At 36.6% G+C, this 26,387-nt stretch overlaps 1 protein-coding gene across 4 annotated transcripts in view; it reads right to left on the bottom strand.

Moving 5' to 3' along the window:
* The window catches only part of CCNY (cyclin Y), a 319,673-nt gene that overhangs the window by 165,142 nt on the left and 128,144 nt on the right, over window positions 1–26,387 (bottom strand). Inside the window, exon 1 of one of the 4 annotated variants that reach the window (XM_074193204.1) lies at window positions 10–17,406. The exons of 2 other annotated variants lie outside the window; for them this stretch is intronic. The gene's annotated coding sequence lies outside the window, so the exon portion shown is untranslated. Of the gene's footprint in view, window positions 1–9; window positions 17,407–26,387 lie in introns of those variants that run through there. One more of the 4 variants, XM_074193198.1, reaches the window with a different exon arrangement.

Raw genomic sequence — 26,387 nt, 5'->3', positions numbered from 1 at the left:
AAAGTATACCTGTAATGATTCTGCTCAGTCCCAGAGAAGTGAAATAAGTAAAAGGTGCAGAGAAGACATTTCAGCTCATTTGAAGAGGAGACTTTATAACAATCTACATTATCCAAAAGTCCAACTGACTGCTTTTACCCTTAGTGGTTTCTCCTTCATAGAGGGCTTCAACCAAAGGCCTCTGATGCTCATTGGTTCAGTTAGTCATAAAAGGGATTCTTGTGCAAGTACAAGTCAAATGTAATGGTCTTGGGTGGGGGGGCTGATCCAACTCTGAGATATTCTGGGTTTCAAGAGTACTCCTCCTGCAGGTTCTAGGTTACCTAGGTAGTTCATTGAATGATGCATTGGAGCTGCAGTCCTAAGTTCAAATTCAGCCTCAGAACTTTTACTAGATATGTGTCTAGTTATTCATCCTCAATGTGAATAAAGCAAACATTTAACAAACTTTAAAAACTGTAAACTGCTACTGTTGACAATAAGTACATAATAATTCCCAATTCAAAGACTTTTTGTAACATTTCAACATTAGCTGAAACACACTTTCATTATTTTTTAATTTTTTGTTTAGAAAAATATTTCTAATATTCCCAGTTTCCTTATATGTAAAATGGGAATAATAACAGTACCTACCCTCCTAGGGCTGTTGGGAGAATATAATGAGTAATATTTGTGAAGCTCACTGCAAACCTTTAAGTATTATATATAGATGCTATGCTAGCTAATATGTATTATTATCATCATCTTCTTCATCATCAATATCATCATCATCATCATCATCATCATCAATTTCTTCCTTTCATAAATCCTCCATCACACAACTGATCAATCCATTTGCTAAATCCCTTAGACCAATGGTTCTCAACTTTTTTAGTGCCTTAGACCTTTTTTCAATCTGGTGAGGCCCAAACCTCACTCACTTCCCTCTCAGGATAATATAATTAAATGCATTAAATAAAATACACAAGGTTCAAAGAGAAATCAGAGGTTAGTGAAAATAAATATGCATTTTTTATCCAAAGTCATAAATCCCCTGAAATCTATCCACAGAGATCCCCTGAAAAATCCTGCTTTAGACTTTTTTGCATTTTGAGGGAAATAGCAATAATGATTATCTAGCAGCTAGTATTTTACAAAGCACTTTAAAGTTTACAAAGAGGAGTGGCTAGGTGGCGTAGTGGATAAAGCACCGGCCTTGGAGTCAGGGGTACCTGGGTTCAAATCCAGTCTCAGACACTTAATAATTACCTAGCTGTGTGGCCTTGGACAAGCCACTTAACCCCATTTGCCTTGCAAAAAAAAAAAAACCCTAAAGTTTACAAAGAACTTCACATATATAATTTGATCTTCCCAACAATCCAATGATATAGATATTGTTATATTAAGCTTATTATTGCATTTTTTATTTTTGTTGCTGTTGCTATTACTACTTACTACTATTACTACTACTATTACTACTACTATTACTACTACTACTACTACTACTACTACTACTACTACTACTACTACTACTACTACTACCACCTTAAGGTCGGTCCTCTTGTTTCCAGGGTTAAGCACTAAGTCCATAGCACCATATAACTGCCAATCAATCAGCATTTATTAAATGCCTACTGTGTACCAGGTACCATGCTAGTATCTGGAAATAAAAAGACAAACATGTCTTGTTCTATAAGAAACTATGAATAGTTGGACTCTAGGGAAGAATGGAATGAATTAAAGGAACTAATGCTGAGCAAAGAAGTAGAACCAAGTGAACATTGTATACATTCACAACAACATTGTGAGCTGATCAACCTTGAAGGACCCAGCTCCTCCCAGCATGTCAGAGAACTAGGACAACCCTAGGCGACTGACAATGGACGATGCTATACCCATCAGAAGAAAAACAAAACAAAACAAAGAAAAAACCTACAAAATCTGAATGAACATTACATTCGCTTTTTTAAAAAATTCTCTTATGTTTTTCTTTCCTATCTCATGGGGTTTTTTTTTAGTTTTTTTTTTTTTTGCAAGGCAATGGGGTTAAGTGGCTTGCCCAAGGCCACATAGCTAGGTAATTATTAAGTGTCTAAGGCAAGATTTGAACTCCTGACTCCAGGGCCAATGCTCTATCCACTGCACCACCTAGCCGCCCCTATCTCATGGGTTTTTTCCCTTTCTTTTCCCTTAGTCTTAAATACTCATATAAAAAATGACTAATCTGTAAACATGTTAAACACAAATATATATGTACAATGTTCACCAGACTGATTGCCATTGAGGAGATCCAGATAAGAAGGGAGGGAAGGAAATTATGTAATTTATAAATAAATATGTATATGCACATAGATAAATGCTAAAAAAATTCATAACATGTAATTGGAAAAAAAAATAAAATGGGGGGAGGGGTTTTCAGCCCTTCCCAACCAAAAAAAAAAAAGGATAAACATGAACCAGTCTCTGCCCCTGTGGAACTTTAAAATTAGCTTTAAACTGACCATCTTATATTTTTTTAGTACCCAAGACCCAAAAGGTGTTCATATTTCAAATGTCTACTTTCCATCTCTACAGAATCTCTATGAGAATAATCTCAGCTTGTATTAAGTGTAGCCTTGATGAAAATAAGAGAAAGGAACAGAAAGACTTTATAATTGTCTCCATGCAAACCACCTCATCATCACTCAATGGATTGAAATATGTAGAGAATGTAAGATTCCACTGAACTTACTGACTTTATTAAAAAAAAAAAAAGCAAAAATAAGGATCATAACCTGGGTGGTTTTAAAAGTTTACAAAGTGATTTCCTCATAATTAAGTCTGTGAGGTATATAATCCAAGTTACTATTAGTCCCACTGGACAGAAAGAAAAACTAGAACTTCAAGTAATTTTGCCCCATGTTTACCCAGTTACAAAGCATACTGAAAAACAACAAGCAGCAGTGGTAATTCTGTTTTGGTTACTATGAAGTGACTTAATAAACATCACTTAAATGGGCTAAATCAACTTTGATAAAATTAAAGGACAGCATAGGAATTGAATCTGTGAATTCATTGGTAGAGAGAAGGTCCTGTGAGGAAACTCCCCACTATCAACACAGCTCAGGGTCTTTTTTGCATCTTTAGTCTGAAGTTTAGGTTTTAGCTAAAGTTTTGTACAGCACTATGGATTTGTCCAGGGTCACATAACCTGTTATGTGGCAGAGACAATATTGGGTCTTCTTGTCTTTGAGCTGAGTTCATTCTGGCTGTCTTCAATAAAATTATATTTTTTTTTAATGTAAAATGTTCACTGTAGGTTCCAAAAGCCAACCATTACAAGTACAGGATAGGTCAGATGGATTCAACCAGAGGGGGAAAAAAAAGATTTTAGTTGACTGAAAGCTCAAACAGAATCAAATGGTGCCAGACAAAACAGCAGTTGTGATTCTGGTCTCTATTTGTATAAAATCCTAAGGGAGATAATAGCCCTGTTGTACTCTGCCCTGGTCAGAATACATTGTGAGCTAGCTCTGATCACCACATTTTAATTAAAAAAAAATTGCCAAACTAAAGCATAAAAAGAAGAAATTAACGAAAATGAAGTGATTCAAAACTATGCCCTATGAAGAATGATCGAAGGAACTGAGAACATTTTTAGTCCAGAGAAAAGACAGCAGGGAAGCTTGTCATTCCTTTCAAATACTTCAAGGAAAGGGAATAGATATTCAGCATAATTACAGAGGGCAGGAAAACCAGGACCAATGAGCTAGAAGTTAAAAGAAAGCAGATTTTTAGTAGACTACAAGGAAGGTCTTCCTAACCATCAATGCTGTCTAAAAATGGAATGATCTCCCTCCCAAGGCAGTAATTCCCTTTCTTTGGATATATTCAAACATATGCAAAATAATCACTTGTTCAGAAAGTTCTTGCTTCAGGTAGAATGACCTCTGAGGCTCAAATTCTATAAATTTATGATTCCAATGAATATGTCTCAGGCATTGATTGACTAGGCAAGGCTTCTCCCCTGAAATTATTAACTCAATCAAATAATAAGGGAAAAGGTTTTGGCATTTTATGATTAACAACTGGAGTCAAAACTGTGGCCTCTTCTGCAGAACGGGAATAGAGAATCTATCAGTTTGCTAATAAAAAAAGGTCATTGAGAAAATTATAAGAGAATAAAAAGATCCCCATATATCTTTCTGGTCTGAAGTTGTTTCTTCACATTTAGGGAAGAGAACTCTAAGAGGATACTATACTGCTCTCACATTACAGTACTCTCATTTATCTGGTTCCACTGAGAAATAAGGTATTTTTCAGGTAACTTGTGCTTAATGCTTTAAGCACAAAACATTTATTAAAATAATATCTCATGAAAATCTTTTTAAAATGACCTATTAATACACATTTATTTAGTTCTTAATATGAGCTAGGCACTGTAGTCAGTGCTGGTAGTACAAAAGAAAAACAAAAAACAAAAAAGTCTCTTGTCTTCAAGGACTATAAATTTTTTTTCCTTTTTTTCTTTCTTTTTTTTTTTTTTTTAGATTTTTCAAGGCAATGGGGTTAAGTGGCTTACCCAAGGCCATATGGCTAGGTAATTATTAAGTGTCTGAGGTCGGATTTGAACCCAGGTACTCCTGAATCCAAGGCCAGTGCTCTATTCACTGCGCCACCTAGCCACCCCGACTATTAATTTTAATCAGGGAGACAACATGTAAATAAATGGGTAGATACTCAATGTGTAGGGCAGCTAAGTGGTACAGAGGATGGAGTGCTGGACCTATAAGTAAGGAAGATTCATCTTTGTGAATTCAAATCTGGTCTCACTAGCTGTGTGACTTTTGAGCAAGTCAATGAATGCTGTTTGCCTTAGTTTCCTCATCTATAAAATGAGTTGGAAAAAGAAACAGCAAACTATTACAGTATCTTTGCCAAGAAAATCCCAAATGGGATGAGAAGGGCACAACTGAAACAACTTAACAATAACACAATAAAACTGAAAGACAAGACATAACTAGAAGATGGGCAGGAGCTAGAGGAAAAACTTGCAGAGAGTGGACTTTGAGCTGAGTCCTGGGGGAAACTAGGGAAGCTAAGAGGTGAGAGCAAGGGGGCAGAACATTCCAAGAACAGGTGATGTTTTTCTTGATGCCTCAGAAGTTATCATAATGAAAACAGAAATTATTTGGCTCAGTCATAAGAAAGACATTCCCTTCAACTGTTGCAATGAGCTGGGTAAACTAGATCTTAATAATAAATGAAAGGTCCCAGGCTACCCTAGTATTTTAAGTTATGTTTTCCTTTTCTTGTCTTGTTGCTCCCTAGAAGCTTTTGATTGCTCCTAAACGTAAGTCGTCCTCTAACAAACAAATGCCCTTTTAATTTTCTATTTTTAATCTGCTGTGCCCTGGTATACTAAATATTCAAAGTTCTGAGGTTTCAAGAAAGATTCTGAGAGGTTCTCATTTGAAAAATTCAGGTGCTTTTTGACATCCATGATGGATAGTTGACATTAATGAGGGAATTTTGAGTATCTGAAATATATTATTATCTTTTTAGCTGGGCAATGATATGAGAATATGGAAGAATTATATGAACAAATAGTTATGTTTTGTTTTGAAACCATTATCTAATCTGACTGTGCCCAGGAGCCTAAGAAATAAGACAGATTTAAAGTCCTTCATAGGAGAAAGGATACCATAGCACAAGGTCCAAAGTGGAAGAAACTCCAGTAAATTAAACTAAATTGGACTCTCTGAAACCTAAGACAGACTTACCAAAGAAAAAATCCATTCACTTCATAAAATGTTAATGTATATGTACACCAAAATAAGATGCTGCTTCTAACATCTACCCTCAGGACATAAGCCTCATGAAAACCATGATACTGTCAGAAGACCATTAAATGAGTCAAAGAGTCCTATAAATAGCCAAATGAACAAGAGTCAATTCAAACCCTGAACACTATTAAACATTACCAAAGAAAGCCCACCAGTCTTATTTTTGGAGGAGAGTGTGACATGGAAAGCATTCTCAGAATAGAGATTCATGAAATCAAGTCAATTTTTCAAACCCATTAATTAAGGTTCAGTAGTAGCTGCTGCCAGTTCTTTGCCATCTAACAATACTAAACCAGTTAAAAAAACATTGCAATTAAATGTATGAGAAGGATCTTTCCTTCACTCCCAAAGAAACTTGCAAATAAACTCACATTACTAGATCTTCTTTGTAGAAACAACTAAATGAATCCTACCATTTATTTGTCTCTATTTTGACTTCAGATGTTTTATGAATAAATGGAACAGTGTGAAGAAAACAGGTACTAAGGATAAATATTTTAATTCACCAGTTTGACTTTCAATACTACAGTTTACTGCAAAAACACACCCCTACTTTAAAAAAAAAGTGAGTACAAATGGAGCTGGAAGAAGATGTACAAATAGAAATTGAGATAATCTTTGTAAAGTGTTCAGCAAAAGGCCTAGTACATAAGCTTGTTCTCTTCCCTTTGGTTCCTTCCCTGTCATTTTCTAAATGTGAGATTTGGTAGAAAGAGTGCTATAGCTGAAAGCAAGAGAGAGTGGATACCATGCTCATGTCCAACATTTAGTAGCTATGAGACAATAACAATAGTAATGATAATAACTAACATTTATATAGGATTTATATGTATCAAACACTGCAATTATTCTCGCTATAACCCTGGGAGGTAGATACTATCATTATCTTCATTTTACAACTGAGGAAACAGAGGCAAACAAAGTTTAAGTTATTTGTTAAGCATGCACTTCTAGTAGGGGTCTGAGGGTCAAATTTTATCTCAGATCTTTCTGACTCCAGACCAAGTGCTCTATCCACTGCCCCATGAGAATGCCAACCTGCCTAAGTATTGGTTTGATATTTGAAAAATGAGGACATAACAAAAGCAAGGAGAATGAGTAACTAGCCTGTGTATATCACTGGTATCTATTTAATGAGATATCTAAAAGAAGACCCCCAACACAAGGTGACCTCCTATGCTGAATTTATGAAATGATAGGGATGGATGGGCTGCAATCTATGCCTTATATGCCCATCAAAGAGATAACCAGTCCATCTAAGAAGAAAACTAGAAGAATACCTTTAAACTTTTCTCCTGGGACTGTTTTGAGGATCCAACAAGATGATGTATGATAAGTGCTTTGTAAATCATAAAGTATCATATAAGTTAAAAGTCATGAAAAGATACATATATACCAAAAGATTTATAGCAAAACCTTTTAAAATCTAAAAACTGGAAATAAAGTAGATGTCTATCGATTCAGAAACGACTAAGCAAGTTGTGGTACAAGAATGCAATGTAATCATTCTGTATTGTCAAATCAAGAAGCATCTATTAAGTATTTCCTGTAGGCTTGGCATTTTGCCAAATATTGGGAATGTAAAGAAAGACAAAACAATTGATCACTGCTCTCAAGGAGTTTTCAATCTAACAAGATAATATGCCAGCAACTATGTACAAACAAGATATGCACAGGAGAAATTCAAGATAATCCCCAAAGAAAGATAGGTTATGAATTTGACAGTTGGAGAAAATCTCTAAGGTTAGTGGGAAGGCTTTCTTGATGTAAGAAACAATGAAATTTTGATGAACAAAGAAAGTCAAGGGAAGATACATAAAACTGATCCAAAGGCAGTGAAAAGGGAAACATCAAGTTTCCTCTCAAAGAAGAGAATTGAGGAGGCACCTCCTAAAGTTTCTCAGTCAAAGTGGAAGGGGCTGTGAATTGGCAAGACTGCATAAAACTATAGATTTGTGTTGTGGAACTGTTTTTTTTCCTTTTTTCTTTTTGTTATAAGGAATTGTTCTTGGGAGGGATATTGAAGAAACAGGAGACAACTAAAATAAAAATTTATTTTTTTAAAGAGGGGGAGCATCAACTGTGCAAGTTGTGATATATGAATGTAACAGAATTTAATGTGCTATATAAAAGAATGATTTCAGAAAAGCTTAGGACTTATATTAACTCATGCAAAGTGAAATGAGTAGAACCAGAACAATATAAACAGTAATAGCAATATTATACCTGTAAAAAACTTAATCTACTCTGTGAAATACAATGATCCCAATCAATTCCAAAGGACACATGATGAAAATTTCTATCCATCTCCAGAAAGAAAACTGATAAACTCAAATTATAAATGAAAGCATTATTTCTTTTTTTATGTTTCTCAATTTGGGGGTGGGGAGGGAGAATAGAAAACATGAATAAAGTAGAAATATGTTTAATAGGCAATTAGGTCAATAGTCTGGAACATTTCAGTTCAAATGTGGTCTCAGATACTTATTAGCTTATGTGACCCTTGGAAAATTACCTCATTCTGCTTACCTCAGTTACCTCATATGTAAAATGAGTTGGAGAAAGCAAACCACTTTAGTATCTTTATCAAGAAAACTCCCCAAAACAGGGTCACAAAGAGTCAGACACAACCAGATGATTGATAACAACAAATATGTATAATGGGTACACTATTTCTTGCCTTCTCAATGAGAAGTAACGAAGAAGGGTCAATGTGGAACTGAAAATAAAAAGTTTATTTTTAAAAGAAAGGCAGAAAGAATGTGGGAGAGGATGTAGGATGAATTGATCTACATGAGATGACTTCAAGAAACAACCTGTTAGCAAAGCCTTGGAAGTAAAGAGGGGGGAAAGGCAACAGAAGTCAGGAAGATTTGCATCTCAGGAAATAAAATCCAGTAAATGCTGATGGAGATGGACAACTCAGCCAGGAGCTGGATGTTCACAACCAAAAGGTTAGTCAGAGACTTCCTATGAGTACTGGCCTGGAAGACATCAGTCTGAGTTGGAGAAAGGACTGCCAAAACAATACTTTTAACTAGAAGCCAAAGAAGGTTGGGCCTTGGGCCCAGAGGAAAAAGAACTCTGATCTTCCTGAAGCCAAAACTGTAGTGGGGAAAGGGGAGGGGAAGGGCAGAAAGGGGAAGAGGAAAAGAAAACTGTCTGGCTTTAGGGGGGGGGGGGCCAAAAATAAGGATAAACTAATGAAAATCATAACCCAGATTCAAAGTCAGCTCTCTTCAAGACATAGGAAGGAGCGGAATATAATGGTATGATGTGGTAAAGGTATGGGGTCAATGGGCGATGGGGGAAAAGTACTGGGAGGAAGGAAAAGTAGATGGAAGAGGCTGAGAGATCTCACATAAGAGTCAAGAAAAAGCTTTTTCAATGAAGTGGAGGGGGGGAAGGCAAGGGGGAATGAGTGAACCTTCATTCTCATTGGAAATGGCTCGAGGAGGAAATGACATACACACTTAATAGGGTGAGGAAATCTGTCTTACCCTGGAGAAGGATGGGAGGAAAGGGACAGAATATGGGGGGGAGGGAAGGGGGGAATAGGTGATAGAAGAGAGGGAAGATTGAGGGAGAGGGTACTCTGATTCAACACACTTTTGGACAGGGACAGGGTGAAAGGAGAGAGAGAGAGAATAGAATAAATGAGAGTGGGGAGAAATAGAGTGGAGGAACAGTTAGTAATAGCAACTGAGGGAAAAATATTGAAGCAACTTGTGTGGTGGACTTATGATAAAGAAAGCAACTCACCCCAGAGACACAGACATTGAAGTACATCTCAAGTACATTTCTCTCTCTCTCTCTCTCTCTCTCTCTCTCTCTCTCTCTCCTTGAGGTTTCTTAGGTTTATTCTTATAACATTCGATTTACATCAATGTATGGCATGGAAACAATGTAGAGACTGTCAGATAGCCTTCGTGGGGTGGGGGGGATTGTAGAATTCAGACCCTTGGAAAAAATGATGGGTACATATTACTATTGTACATAATTAGAAAACAAATAAAATATTTAAATGTTTAAAAAAAACAAAACAAAGTCAGATCTCTTAAAAAAAAAAAAGAGTCATGATCCCAGAGATCACCTAGAAAAAGCACTATTTAACTGAGCCTAAATCAATCTAACCTTTTTGTGTTGGTCATGGACTCCTAGAAGTCTGATGAAGTCCATGGATCCTTTCTTAGGATAAAATTTTAACTACATAAAATAAAGAAGATTGCAAAGAAAATCAATTATTTTAAAATAAAGGTAGATTTTTTTTTTCCTGGATACTCTGAAATCTGTCCAAGGAACCCAAGTTAAGAACCTCTGAGCTAACCAACAAACCTTGAGATTCATCTAAGTCATAAAGAATTCTCCCACACATAGAAGGGATTTGGATTGACTAAAGAATTGGGAAATAAAGTGGCTGCCCACAGACAGCAGAATATCTATATAAACTTGTATTTCAGGAATATAAGGGAATATTCTTGTGAATTAAGGCAAGGTGACTATAGGAATTCGGAAAGATGTGAGAAGATATGCATGAACTGATGCACAGTAAAAGATGACATAGAAAATATAAGCACAATGATTGCCTGACAAATGGAAAGATTCCTAAATGAAAGTAGATTCTTGGTAAACGAAATAGCAATAACTATTCTGATGATCATACACAAAAACATACCTCTCCCCCTTTTGACAGAAAAGATTATTGAGATAGAATGCTGTTGACATTGCAAGATGGGTAACTGTATCGGATGTTTTTGTTTAGTTTGTTTTTTGTCAAAAGAAAAGGATTCAGTGGGAGAAGAGAGGTGTTTCTATAAATGACTGTGATGTACAAACAAAAGGTATTGATAAAACTTTTATAAGTTGGTTATGCCCTTATGACACATAAGTAGGATGTGGCTTATAGAAACACACACACACACACACACACACACACACACACACACACACAAACATACACACACAGACATGGAGGACACTACAGAATAGAGATTGGTATCATACAAAGAGAGTAGAAAATGTACATCCATAAAGTGAGAGACCATGAGTATAAAATATGTCACATCTTATAAGTCATGGTTATTGGATAGCCTTTTTCTCAATAATACATATCACAATACTAATAACAAACAGCCCTGTAAGATTTACAGCACACTTTATATATGTTATCTTATCTGATTCTTACCCCTTTGAGTTGGTGATATTGTTATTCCCATTTAACACATAAGGAATCAGAGATTATGGGACTAGCCTGGAGTCCCACAGCTTTAAAATGTCTGCAGCAGAATTAGAACTCAAGTACTCCTAATTCCAAATCAAAGAGATTTGTTACATAGAATGACTTATTGAATGGAGAATAAGGGTGAGAATTAAATCAATCAATAAACATTAAGCATCAATTAAATGGTAGGTTAGATGCTATATATGAAAATTATGGCAATATGATAATAGAAGATAATTAATAAAGAATTTTTCATTAAAAATAAAGGCAATATAATCAAGGATACAATCTTGAACCATCCCCCCTTTTTCAACCCTTTTGGCTCTTGGTTGGGATTTTCCTTTTCTATCTCAGGTCACAATGACTCTGTTACCTGGGTAGAAAGCACACAACTCAGGACAGCATGAGGTCATACTCAATTTGGACAATCCTAAAGAGTCCCAGATATATAAGATATGATAACAAGGCTTGAATAATAATGTCACCACAATGGTAAAAATTTAAATCTGCTGAAAAAAATTACAAATAAGATTCTGAAACAGTAGCCAGGGTGTCATTTTTAGATTCCATTCAGAACACAGTATATACACCCAAGACTCCAAAATAATTACTCAGGCATTTTTCTAGTTGGGTATGAAAATAACAGTTCAAACTGATTCTCTTTTTTTTCCCTTTGGTCCTGTGCAAGGCATTGGAGTTAAGTTATTTGCCCAAGGTCACACAGGTAATCATTAAGTGTCTGAAGCCAGATTTGAACTTGGGTCCTCCTGTCAGGGCTGGTGTTCTATCCATTGTGCTACCTAGCTACCCTCAAACTGATTTTCTACTCCCACTGAACTCAGGTTTGGCAGACCAAACAGCCACCAAGAAAGTCTTTTTTATAGTGAAAGAAGTCACTTGTAAAAAAAAAAGTCTGCTTCACCCTCAAAGCCTGTTTGAAAAGGGGGGTTCAGCTCCCCTTTTCAAGCAAGACAACTTAAGCATAAAGCTCTAAAAACTATTTTCCTCATAGTTCAATCCCTTGTGACTGGCTACAGATTTAAAAGGAATTCTTCAGAGTGATCCTTGCCTGATTCTTTTTTCTCCTCTTTGATAACTGTAGATTACTAATGTGAAAACTATGTTAACCAATTCTGGGGTAACTTATTGTCTAAAAAAAGTGCTTAATCAGAGAGAGAGAGAGAGAGAGAGAGAGAGAGAGAGAGAGAGAGAGAGAGAGAGAGAGAGAGAGAGAACACTTAAAATGACCATTCACCAAGTATTTATCATAAGCAGGACTAGAATCCAGGTCATGACTCCAAAACCACCCAGTCTTCTAGTATTTGCAGTTATTCAATGTGCCCCATTCTTTGTGACCATGTTGGCAAGGATACTTGGCAAGAAGTTTGCCATTTCCTTCTCCAGCTCATTTTCAGATGAGGAAACTGAGGCAAATGGGGTTAAGCAATTTTTCCAAGGTCTCACAGTTAGGAAGCATCTGAGGTCACCTTTGAACTCAGGTCTTCCTGATTCCTGGCAGGGTGCTCTATCCATTGTGCCACCTACCGCCACTGCTTTTCCTAATACTGTTTTGGCTTCCTAAAATAGTTCTGATGAATATGAAGCCCACTCATCACAAGGGTGAGCATTTAGAACAGATATTGATACCTATATAGTAGAACCCAATGATGCAGAAGAAATAATGTTGGGATGGAAGTCGTGAGACCTAAGTTCCAATCCTGGTTTTGTCATTAGCTAAAAGCAAGAATCTTAGGTACCAGGTGCATCTCTACAATATAATATTCTCTTCACATTCAAATACACTTGGGGGGAAATGGATAAAACTGGAGTCTTCTGAAGAATGAAACATAGTTCATGACTATAAATGAAGGCCACTACCTTTATTCTGTCTAGGGTACATCAATCAATAAATATCTCTTGAATGCCTACTATGATCCAGATTTACCCCATTTGTTTCCCAATCCATATCCTAGTTCTTGTTATGAGTCCCAGGACATTTTCCCTCCGTCTCAAAGATTCAGTGTCTGTCAATCTCTCAAATATGGCCCCCTCTCTCTTTTAATACTGCTGCCACTCTGATGAAGTCTCTCATCAATCACCTCAGGCATTGCCTACTACCTGTCTCAAGTCTCTCCTTTAATCCATTAAGTAAAGTGATTTTCCTGATCATATCACCCAAGTTCCCATTCAACAGCCTCAATGGCTCCCTCTTACCCCACCGCCTCCAAGAACAAATACAAAATGTCCTGTTTGACATTCAAAGTCCTCCATAACCTAGCCCCCTCCTGCTTTTCCAGGCTTTTAACACAGAACTCCTCAACAGGTATTCTTAGATTCAGTGATGTTGGTCTCCTGGCAATTCCACAAATAAGAATCTCCATCTCCAGGCACTTTCTCTGGCTGTCCCCCATGAATACTTGAACACTCTCCCTACTCCACTTTGCCCAATGCCCTCACTGACTTCCTCTAATTCCAATCAAAATCCTGTTAATTATTTCCTATTCATTCAGATAAAGCTGCATGTTATCTTCCCCATTGGACTGTCATCTCCTTGAAGGCAGAGATTACCTTATGCTTCTTATTGAATTCCCGGCACTTAGCTTGGTGTCTGGTTCTTAGTTGTTGCTTAATAAATGTTTATTGATTTTCTCCCTACACTCTCTCATTTAGTGACCTCAACAGATTCCATGAATTCAATTATGATCCCTCTGCAAATGAGTTCCCAGAGCTATATCTAGCCCCTAAATCTCTTTCCTGAGCTCAGTCTCACAGTAGTAACTGTTAAATGGACATCTTTAATTGGGTGTTCCATGAGAAATTCATTACTTGCCCCCCAAAATCTGTCTCTCTCCAAGACTTCCTTATTCTTACTGAAAGCAACCTCTCCTTTGAATAACTCAGGTTCTCAATATCAATGACATCCTCAATTCTTTCTCTTATTTACCCATATCTATTGAATCAGTTGCTAAATTTTGCCATTTTTCTTTCTACGTCTTTTGAATAAGTATCCCTTCCTTGCACTGACAGCCAGTTACTAGTTCATACCCTCATTGTTTCTCACCTATATTATTACAAAAGTTACCTAGTCTCAAGTATCTCCCAGTCAACAATCCATCTTCCACACTATTGCCAAAATGATTTCTTAAGGCTCAGATTTAAATTATGTCAGTCTCCTGCCATAAACTCCCTAGGCTTCTTCCCTGATCACTCCAATCCAAATAGTTCCCTTTCCACCAAATTCCAATGGCAATGATTTACCTATACCACTCACATTTTTCATATTATACACTGCCTTACCATATACATTTTTTATTTTGCATACATGCTCTCTCTCCTTGCCAAGGCTATAAAAACTCTTTGATGACAGGGACCTTTGTGCTGGGTTGTAATCCCTGTATTTATCCAGTAAAGCACTGGGCAAATATTAGGTCCTCAGCACAAAATACCTATTAATTAATTCATATGGTGTTAGAGTTAGAAGATTTTCCTAAAGATCATCATCCAACCCAGTAGCGCTTAATCTAGAGTCCATAAACTTTAAAAAAATTTTGAAAATTAAATTTGAATGTAAATGATTTTCTTTTAACAAGCCTGAGTATTTTATTTTATACATTTAAAAACATTCTGAAAAAGAGACCCAGAAGTTTCACCAAGACTTGTGGTAAAAGAAGCCACAAAAGTTTTTGACTCATGATCCAATTTGAAGCCCAAAATTTTAATAAAAAAAATACAAAAAAACTGTACAATTGGGAAAAAATAAAATATTGTTTTAAAGGGGGAATAAACAACTCCTGGTCTAGCCCAATCCCTTCTTTTCAAAAAAAAAGGAACTCTGGTGGACAGCAGGAAAGAGAAATACCTTGGCTCAGGTCATATGACTGGTAAGATAGAAGAACTTGGATTGGAAAGCAAGTATGACTGCAGTTCCAGGGCTCTCCCCATTGTATCAAGCTATGGCAGAGTCAGTCAGGAGTGGGAAAGGGCACATATCTCTCAATTCAAAAAAGGAAGCCCCTTCCAACTCTAGGCACATTCCATTCCAAACCATGACTTCTGTTTCAAGAGGACAGAGCATACACCAGAAGAAGCATTTTCTTCTGGCTCTTTCCCTGCTTTCACCCCCCCCCCAAATCCACCACCATTGTCAGGAAACATGTCAAGGTATGCTTCAGATCTTGAGACAGGGTAAACTGGTCAGACAGCTGAAAAAATATTCAGGTTTTACTGCCACTACCCATTAATGTTCACCAGTCAAGAGTAAAAAAAAAGGGGGGGGGGGGGAGCTTATCAGTTCTCTTATATAAATTGTCCAAACTTCACTAAAAGTGGAAGTGACACACCTCCAGGCCCAAATTCCATTTTACACTTAACCCACTCAGTGAAAAGCTTTGTGGCTATCTTCCTCAAGAAGACATTTTCCAAAAAGCTTTAAGAGCTTTTTAGACTGACTTGGAAAGGTATTGTCTGAACATCAGTCTTGGACTAAAGGCTCTTCAGAGACATTTGACCAGGAAACAACAGATAGATGGGAAGGTGGAACTTTTTCTCCCCTGTGGCCTGAAGGTCCTGCCTCCACCACAGAACAACAAAACAAGGGAACCTGAGAGTATACCATCTCATTGCTTTCACTTGCTGGAACAAGGCCCACTGAAAGCTGACCCATCCATTACTACTAAGGCATGCACATTAAAATAAATGAGTGAAATTAAATAATTTGGGTATACCTAAGGCATTGTTACCTTCCCAGAAAAAGCTACAAAGATAAATATTAGGAGAAGTCACTGAGCAAACCCAAAAGCTCTCCAAAGTACAAGGTATAAATGTAGACTCCTTAGTTTACTTCTAGGGCCCCTCACCTATTCCACATCCCACCCTATACTTGAATTGAAATAATGAAGATACAAGTCAAGAAAGATCCCAATCAAGCATTTCAATTGGCCTAGACTACTGGTTTCTACTATTTTTACAGTCACTAAAGCATAATTGCTTATTAGCAACAGGTTCAGGAATCTAGTTTGAACATTAATTATTTATTAATACTTGCCGTTATCCTAAGAAAATGACTGAGGTCTATGAAATGAAAGGATCCAGAGGATCCAGGCCCTTCTTAGAAGAGAACAATTCTAAATGATTATAATACTAACAGCAGAGACCTGATGGAGTAGGCTTGTTCGTACACTAAACTACAACAGATAGAAATTAGCCAATTTTTTTAAAAATATCTGATAAAGTACTAGGTACTGTGACCCTGTGCATCTGGATCTGATTTCAGAATTTAAACCAAGTGGTTGGGGGGGGGGGGGAGAAGAATAAGAGGAGAGGGAGGAGGGAGGCAGGGAAGAAGGAAGGGGAAAGGTGGGGGGGAGGGGAGATGAGAAGGAGCAGAAAGAAGTCACTCCTCTCCAAAGCTCTTCTACCAATTCCCTCCCTCTAGCAAGCATGGCAGCTCTAGGTTAATATTCTCTCCTCAATTAGAAAAGTCTCATGCAAAATGCCTCAAACTTGATAAAAAAAAAAAAAAACAGGTTTGAAGAACTTTAAAAATGAAACCATTCCTGGTCCTCAGATAGTTTTTTTTGTTGTTTAGTCTTTTACGTCCTACTCTCTGTGACCCCATTTAGAGTTTTCTTGACAAAATTTGCTATTTCTTTCTCCGGATCATTTTACAGATGAAGAAATTGAGGCAAAGAAGGTGAAGGGACTTGTCCAAGATTGCACAGCTAGTAAATTTACCATTTCCTTCTCCAGATAATTTTACAGATGAGGAAATTGAGGCAAACAAGGTGAAGTGTCTTGTCCAGAATCACATAGTTGGGAAGTGTCTGAGACCACAACAGAACTCAGGTCTTCCTAACTCCAAGCCCAAGTTCTCTTAATTTATTTTATTTTTTAAATTTTTCCCCAGCTACATGCAAAAGCACATTGCAACATTTACTTCCAAAATCTTGAGTTCCAAATTCTCTCCCTTCTTCCCACCTCACTCCACCCATTGAGAAAGCAAGTTATTTGGAGTAGGTTAAAAATGCGTAGCCATGCAAAACATTACAATAGTCATGTTGTAAAAATAAACATAATCCTTCCAAAAAAAAAAAAAGAGAGAAACCTCAAGAACAATAAAGTGATAGAAAAAAATAGTATGCTTTAGTCTGTATTCCGAAATCATCAGCTCTGTCTTTGGAATGGATAGCATTCTTTATCATAAATCTATCAAAGAAATTGCTTCAATATTTTTCCCCACAGTTGCTATTGCTAGATGAATTTTCCTCCATCCTATTCCCCCCAGCACCCTCATTTATTCTATTCTCTCTCTCTTATTTCTCCTGAGAAGTGTTGCATCTGACTGATGATCTTCCCTCTCTACTATCTCCTACTCCCTATACCTCCATCCCCTTCCCCTGTCCCCTTTCTCCCATCCCTTTCCTCTCCTATTTTTCTTTAGGATAAGACAGATTTCTTAATTTAATTTTTAATTTCAATATCCAATTAAATGTGTATATTATTCCCTCCCTGAGTCACTTCTGATAAAAGTGAAGGCTCACTCACTCCCCCTCACCTTCCACCTCTCCATTCCACTGCAAAAGCTTTTTCTTGCCTCTTTTATATGAAATAATATTTCATTCTATCTCTCCTTCCCTTTCTCCCAGTACATTCCTTCCTCCTCCATCTTATTAATATAGTGTACCTTAAAAATCAGCTCTCTCCTGTGCTCCTCCTAAATGCCGTAATAAATGAGAAGGTGCATATGAGTTATCAGTATCATCTTCCCATGCAAAAATACAGCAGTTCAGCATCATTGAATCCCTCATCATTTGCCCTTCCCATCCACCCTCTCTATGCTTTACCTGTGTTCTGTACTTGAAGAACAAACATTTTGTTCAGTTCTGGTAGTTTCATTTGGGAAGTTTGCAAGTCCCCTTGCAAAGGGGAGTCATCTTTTCCCCTGAAAAAGTATATTCAGTTTTGCTGGGGAGTTGATTCTCAGTTGTAATCCAAGTTCTTTTTCCAGGTTGAAGTTCTGTCCACTGAGTTCCCTAGTTGCCCTTAGGCAAGTTTACATTCCAGAGAAATACTGGAACATGTTTTTGGGAACATGGATATTTTCTTACTACAAGGTCTCTCTAATGTATTTCCTCTTCCAGCTATGAAAAGTAGAAGGCACTATTCTCTAGTCTCTTACTGAAAGAATGGAACTCCCTCACTTCTATCCCTTTTTTCTCTATCCAGACCAAGAACTTGGTCCATACCAATGATGGACTCATACAATGTCCCAGCAGTATCTCCCTTATATGATAAACCAGAAATTCTTCATGGATAAGGTGATACCATTACCTTTCCTTCCTCAGGCACTGCCCTCCATCAAACTAGGCAGTATTAAAAGCATTTACTAATCTACTGATCCACAGTTTTTCTCCCTTCAGAGTTCATCTAGCAAATAGGGCTTCAATTAATATCTATGGGGATTGACATTGAAACACATATACACATCTGCCTGTAAGACATTTTCATTGTCCTATTACAGCTGCAAACTAAAATTGAAATAATCTTCTTTCAAGGACTTGACTGCTCCTTCAAAAAATTCTATTTCAGACAATCAGGTTCTTGTTGTCTTAGTCACTAAGGCTCAAAACCTCCTGGACCAGTTATTCAGTCAGAAAACCTGTTTGTTTTTTTAATTTCTAAAATTTTTCTTTTAAAACCTCTCTCCTATGCCTCTTGCTTCCTTTCTAGAGCCTTTTTTCCTACCTAGATTAGAAGGGTGGTCTGGTGTAGTAGATGAGGAGCTGTTCTTTAAGAAAAGAGAATAAAGGTTCACATGCTATTGCTACTCCTAGCTAGGTGACTGCGCACAAGTCATCTAGGAGCTTTACTTTCCTCATCAGTAAAACAAGGATAACACTACTTTGGTACCTACTTCACAGGACTACAGGACTGTTGTGAAGCTCAAATGAAATAACCAAAGGAAAGTTTTTGCTCAGTCGTCTTTCAGTTGTATCTGATTCTTTGTGACTCCTTTTGGGGGTTTCTTGGCAAAGATGCTGCAGCAGTTTACATTTCCTTCTCCAGCTCATTTTTATGGGTCACCCAATTAAGAAGTATCTGGTCAGATTTGAACTTAGGAAGATAAGTTTTCCTGACTCTGGACCTGTTGTCAAATGCAGAACCCTTAAAAGTCAGATATTTCATGTCCAGAACATTCTTCCTACTTACCTCCACCTCTTGGAAAGCATAGTAGTCTTCAGTCTTCAAATGATACCATTACAGGAAATCTTTCCTGATTATTTCAACTTTTACTAGTCCTCTCAAAAACGGTTTTTTAAAGAATATAACTTAGTGTTTATATTTATATTTTGCATTTATTTATCTTTCTACCCTAAAATATATGTTCCTTGATGGATTCAAATCCTGCCTCTGATGCTTACTGACTGCGTTATATTTATTTCATGAACAGGTTAGACTCCGTGATTTTTAGGGACTCTTCCTGGCTCTAAGGCCAGGATCATTTCATTTTGATTTTTGCATTCCAGCACATACCAGATACCTAAAAAATGACAGTTCAATTGAATCAAAACCAAAAGAAATTAATGTACCATAAGTCTCCAATATTTTGATAGCATTATTTTTTCCCAACATTTTGGAAGCTAATCAGTGCCTACACTGACAAAGCATAGGAGTAAGAATGAAAACATCTGAAGCACTTGTCATGGTTGGGGGGACAGTAAAGGATCCACTTTGACTAGACAGTGTTAAATAAAGCATCAGGTAGAGAGCCTTACAGTCAGTCTTAGGAATCTGGACATGAACTCAGCAGACCATGTAAGGCTATTTTTTAAGTTATTTTGACTTTGTTTGTCTTAAAAAAGAGATCAGAACCATGCATTAGTAAGATAAATCTGGCCGTCATGAATTGGATGAATTGGAACAGAAAGAGAAGGCAGAAAGGGAGACCAGGTCATTACAATATCTCCCCAGCTGATAATAAAGTCCTGAACTGATGGCAGGAATGGGGATGTAAAGGAGGGAAGAAAGGAGAGAGATTCTAGAGTAACTGGAGAGGCATATTTACAGGACTTCTGAATGACTGAATGGAACTGGCTGGAAGAAAAGTAAAGAAAATACGAAAGCCAAAGATGAATACAAACTGTTGGAATTTGGTGACTGGAAGAATAGTAATCCATTAAAACAGAGGAATTTGGGGGTTCAAGGGGGTGATAAGAATATAGTCTTCAAAATTGTCAGCCCAGACTTTGTCAGATCTAGAATGCTCATCTTCCTCATCTTCATGTGTCTATCTGCTACCCGTTCTTAAGAGCCCATCTTAAATCCTACCTCTCCAGAAATTCATCTCTTAGCAAACTCAGCCCTACATGTGCATGGAAAATGACCATAGCCTCAGACCTGACCAAGCACTTAGTTTATAATTTTAAAATAATCTTGCAGTAATGTGTATTCTAGTTATCTGTCTTGGTGTCTTTGTTCCTTAAGACCCTAGAGGACAGACTGTCTTAAACTATACTTTGCATCTTCCTCAAGTATTTAATAGAACCACTTAATGAAAGGTTATTATACTGTTCTCCTTTCCACTACAGTTTGATTTCTAATGACATCAAAAATAACTAGAAAGCTGTAATCAAATTTCCTTTTAAAAAATGTCACCAACAGGATAACTTAAGAGTCCCTTTATAAATGAAAGGCAGGGTCTTCTTGATGTCAATAAAAAACAAAAAAAAAAAATACCATCTTTTAAAATCACTGACTTTTAATATATAAAAAATTTGAAAACTGGTCGTTTAGCAGGGCTACTTGATATTCTGATATCTCATAATTGGGTAATGGCACTCATGAAAGTCAACCTGAAAATTTATCTGGAAGCTAGAAGTGATGGTTTATACATATACTACCATGCCAGCAACTACCTTTGTACAATGGATGGAGTCTGAAGAGTTGGACTCAAATGTTAGGCTAGAAGAGTCTCTTCTTTCTGGACATTTGTAAAATGAGATTGTTGGTCTAAGTGGCCTCTAAAGTCCCTCTCAATGTATAACTGAGGCAGACAGGTCATACAATGGACAAAATATTAGATCTGGAAGTCAGGAAAACTTGAGTTCAAATTCTGCCTCAGATACTTGCTAGCTGGGTGACTCAAGGTTAAGTCATATAAGCTATTTTAGCCTGTTTCCTCATCAATGGTGATGATCAATAAGCAGTACTGTGTAGCTTTAGCAAGAAGAGAAGAAAAAGAAAATCAAAAGAATAGGGAAGGAAGAGACAAAACTCTCACTCTTTGCAGATGACATGATGGTATACTTAAAAGAATCCAAAAAAGCCATCTAAAAAACTATTAGAAATAATTAGCAACTTTAGCAAAGTCACAAGATATAAAATAAACTCTCAGAAATCGTCAACATTTCTATATATGACTAGCAAGGTGCAATATAAAGAGCTAGAAAGAAAAATCCCATTCAAAGTAACTTCAGACAATATAAAATACCTCAGAGTCTACTGTCAAGGCAGGCTCAGAAACTTTTTGAAAACAATTACAAAACAAAATTTATAAAACACTTCTCACACAAATAAAATCAGACATAAATAACTGGACAAATTCAACCAAAATTAAACCACTTGTTTAGTGCCCCTACCAATCAAAATACCAAAAATTACTTCAATGAGTTAGAAAAAATTGTAAGTAAATTCATATGGAGAAATAAAAAGTTGAGAAGCTCCAGGGATTTAATGAAAAAAAGGTGCAAAAGAAGGTGGTTTACCCCTACCATATCTAAAATTATATTATAAAGCATCAGTCATCAAAACTGTCTGGTACTGGTTAAGAAACAGAGTGGTAGATCAGTGGAATAGATGGTGCAATAGCAGGAAATGATTGCCTTTAATTTAATTTTATTTTTTTAAATTAAAGACCTTATTTTTTTTTGAGTTTTACAATTTTCCCCTAATCTTACTTCCCTCCCCCCCCCCACAGAAGGCAATTTGTCAGTCTTTACATTGTTTCCATGATATATATTGATCCAAATTGAGTGTGATGAAAGAGAAATCATATCCTTAAGGAAGAAACATAAAGTATTAGAAATAGCAAGATCAGACAATAAGATATCAGGTTTTTTTCCTAAATTTAAGGTAATAGTCCTTGGTCTTTGTTCAAACTCCACAGCTGTTTCTCTGGATACAGATGGTATTCTCCATCTTGGATAGTCCCAAATTGTCTGATTGTTGCACTGATGGAACGGGCAAGTCCATCAAGGTTGATCATCACCCCCATGTTGCTGTTAGGGTGTACAGTACTTTTCTGGTTCTGCTCATCTCATTCAGCATCAGTTCATGCAAAGCCCTCCTGGTTTCTAATAGAACAATAGTGTTCCATGACATACATATATCACAGTTTGCTAAGCCATTCCCCAATTGAAGGACATTTACTTGATTTCCATTTTGTTACCACCACAAACAGGGTTGCTATGAATAGTTTTGTACAAGTGATGTTTTTTTTACCCTTTTTCATCATCTCTTCAGGGTATAGACCTAGTAATGGTATTGCTGGATCAAAGGTCATACACATTTTTGTTGCCCTTTGGGCATAATTCCAAATTTCTCTCCAGAAAGGTTGGATGAGTTCACAGCTCCACCAACAATGTAATAGTGTCCCAGATTTCCCACAAACCTTCCAACAGTGATCATTATTCTTTGTGGTCATATTGGTCAGTCTGAGAGGTGTGAGGTGGTACCTCAAAGAAGCTTTAATTTGCATTTCTCTAATATACCTTTAATTTTTAAAAAATTGTCTTATTATGTAATTCTGCTATATCTCATACTATGTTTATTCCTTAAAGATATGATTTCTCTCTTATCACATTCAACTTAGATCAATGCATACTATGGGAATGATGTAAAGATTAACAAATTACCTTCTGCGGGTGGTGGAAGGAGGGAAGCAAGATTGGAGGAAAAATTATAAAACTCAAAACAAATAAAACCTTTCTAAAATTAAAAAAAAAAATCTGTGCTATGTAAGGATCCAGTGAGATCCCATGGATAAGCACTCTGTAGAAACTATCAATTACTCTATGAACTTTCTGCCCCTTTCCTTACCCATCCCTAGCACCTAGGTGCCTTTTCTTCTAACAATAAATGTAGTGTCCTGTTAAGGGGACAAGACATTCCAGACCAAGGGAATGAGAACATTTTACCTACCACTCACTCACCAGGAGAAATCTGATTCTCCTCTCATTTAGTCACAGGCTAGTTACAAGTCTATGTACACAGTCTTAGTTCTTTACAAATGAAAACTGACACCTTTGAAGATACAGCTCCCTAGAGGCTAGGGGAGACTAAATCTTCTCTTGCCCATTCATTCATTCAAATACTCATTATGGGAGTCTCTCTGCTTGAAAAATCTAATTTTGTTGTGACACTCAAAGTTGTCTCCATTAGATTAGATTAGAATCTTCAAAACTAAATAGATTTTAAAATACTTTAATTAAAAATGTAAATATATGTCATACAGTACATATAAGATGAAATCTGGAGGAAGAAAGCCAGCAGAATCATAATATCTAGCAAAAATTAAACAAAAGGTGGTACTACTCACCCTCCACCCCCACCCATCAGTTTAAATCATCCAGGTTAAATAATTACCAACCCCAATCCTGTTCATGTGAATGGATCCATTCTGACATTCACCTAACTAGTCTTCCTGACTATAATTTCTCTCCTCTCTAATCCATTCTCCAAATATCTGTGACATTGATATCTCTAAAGCAGAGATCTAGCTTCTTTCTATCTTAGGCACCTGATTTGCAAAAGGAGAGTATTAGACCAGTTTCTTAACCTGAGGTCCATGAACTTGACATTAGTGTTTGTGGATGTACACTATATTTCAACATAACTGGTTATCCTATATTTCAATTTTACTGCATTTGAAAACTTTTCTGTAAAGGGGTATTATAGGTTTCACCAGACTGCCAAAGTGTTAAGAAGACACAAAAAGTGTTGAGAAGCTCATAAAGAGATAGGCTCTGAGCTACCATCCTTCTCCAAATGCATCATCCTATTCCTAGAAAGGATGAGTTAATCAATTGTTCCACAACTCCACTCACTATCCCTGGATGAAAGCATCTCTTCTCAGCCACTGTTCCCTGGCATGTGAATCTTCCTCCTTGTTAAAGTCTAAATTCCTTGAGAACACTTAGCAAAGTATATGGTAAATAATGTGTGCATAATTAATGCTATTTTACTGATTCATTCCAGAAAAGTATAGAAGAGAACTTTATCCTTAGATTCAAGAAAGTGTGTTTTCAACTCTGACATTCCCCATTCTAAAAGACTTATTTGTGATGGTATCGTCTTCATTCCAGGTCAAACAAAAGCAGTAGAAAAAGACATTAAAATTACCTATATTCTACTGCATTTTTATTTATTTTACTAAACATTTCCCAATTACATTTTAATCCGGTTCAAGCTTCAACTCTATGACTGACATCTCAGATCTAAAAGGACTAATCATATAGTTACTGCTAAGTGAAATCTTCCTTCCATCTGGACCTTAGTTTAGTGATCGTCCTCATGATCTGTGGCACCCTGAAGAATAACTTTACTCCATCAGCATAGGATGGTTCTTTAAATATTTAAAGACACGTTTTCTTCCCTGAGTCTCCTAAAGTAAAAATCCCTGTTCTCTCAACTGTTCCTCATCTGACTTCATGGATTCTGAATCTTCTGGTCAAGCTCCACCAAATGCTTTTTTAGCTTGTCAAAATGTGATGACCAAAATAGGCCACAACATTCTAATGGGTCCTGACTAGAGAAGAGTAGAGTGGAATGACAACTTGAACATTTCTGTTCAAGCAGATAGGATAAAGTATATGGGTGGTGGTTGCTGATAATGCCATTGTTCATTTGTTTCTGATTCTTTGTGATCCCATCTGGGCAAAGATGGCAAAGACATAGAAGTGAGTTGCCATTTTCTCCTCCAGAACATTTTATAGATAAGGAAATTGAGTCAAACAAAGTTAAGTGATTTTTCCAGAGTCACAAAGTTATTAAATGTATGAGGTCAGATTTGAACTCAGGAAGTTGAGTCTTCCTAACTTCAGGTCTAGCATTCTATCCACCTCATCATTAGGAAAATTAGTGTTTTGAAGACCTTAATGTGTTATATAAATGCAAATTATATTAACATTTTGAGGAGTCGAATACTGGTGTTCTTTTTTTTTTAATTTGAAGAAAGATAATAAAAATCTCTTGACTTTTTATTTTTACATAGACAGTTTTCTAGTCATAACTCCCATAGCCTATGTTCATATAATCAATTTTTTTAAACTCCAAAAAAAAAAAAGAGAACTGTGTATTAGGAGTCAAAGGTCATGGGTAAGTGAAACCTTGGACAAATCACTTAAAGTAACTCAGGTTTTTATGTAAAAAGTAACTAGAGAACTAGAACAAATGACCTCTAAATTCTCTTACAACTCAAAATCTATGATCCTATGATGCAGTACCTCATATTTATCAACATTTCATTTCATCTGTTCAGGTCGACTGCTCAAGTCTACAGAGGTGATTTTGAATCTACTAAAACATGCCACACATCTGTCTCAATCTTGTGTTACTTTACAAAAATTCTTCAATGACAAATATTTTTAAAATATCTATAGTGTACAAGGGGCAGCAAATTAGTAACAGTGGGTAGAGCTCCAAGCCTATAATCAGGAAGAACTGAGTTCAAATTCAGTCTCAGCCACTTACTAGCTGTATGTTACCAACCAAGTCACTTAATCCTGATCTGGAGATGGAAACAACAAACCACTCCAGTATCTCTCCCAAGAAAACCCCAAACAGGATTACAAAGAGTAAGGCATGACTGAAATGACTAAACAACATCTATATAGTATACAAAGCACTTTATTAAGCAGTATTGTTTTAAAAAATATGGGGAGGAATTTCAGACAGAGGGCACCTAGCACCAGCAAAGGCTCCAAGGCAACAAAGCATAAGATGCTTACAACAAATAGCATATAGATCAGTCTTAGTTAAAATATACAAAGCATAAAAGGAAGCAGGATAGCTTGGTAGAGCAAGCACTAGATTTGAAAGACATTTATTCCAACTGCATCACTAAACTGGAAGGTCTTGAGTTGGATTCTGTCTCTAAATCTATAATCCTCCAATTCCTTTTAACAATGTTTAGGACATTAGGCCTGGAAGGCTTAATTAGGAAAACCCAAGTTCAAATCTAGCCTCTGACACTTTACTAGTTATGCCACTCTGGACAAGGCACATAATTTCTGCTTCTGTCTCAGTTTCCTCAGCTAAAAAAAATGGGAACATATTAGCACCCACTTTATAGGATTGGGAGGATT

Source organism: Macrotis lagotis, chromosome 7, assembly GCF_037893015.1.
Source record: "Macrotis lagotis isolate mMagLag1 chromosome 7, bilby.v1.9.chrom.fasta, whole genome shotgun sequence".
NCBI lineage: Eukaryota > Metazoa > Chordata > Mammalia > Peramelemorphia > Peramelidae > Macrotis > Macrotis lagotis.
The sequence above is the reverse complement of the archived record's forward strand: the minus strand, read 5'-3'. Positions and strand labels throughout refer to the sequence as shown.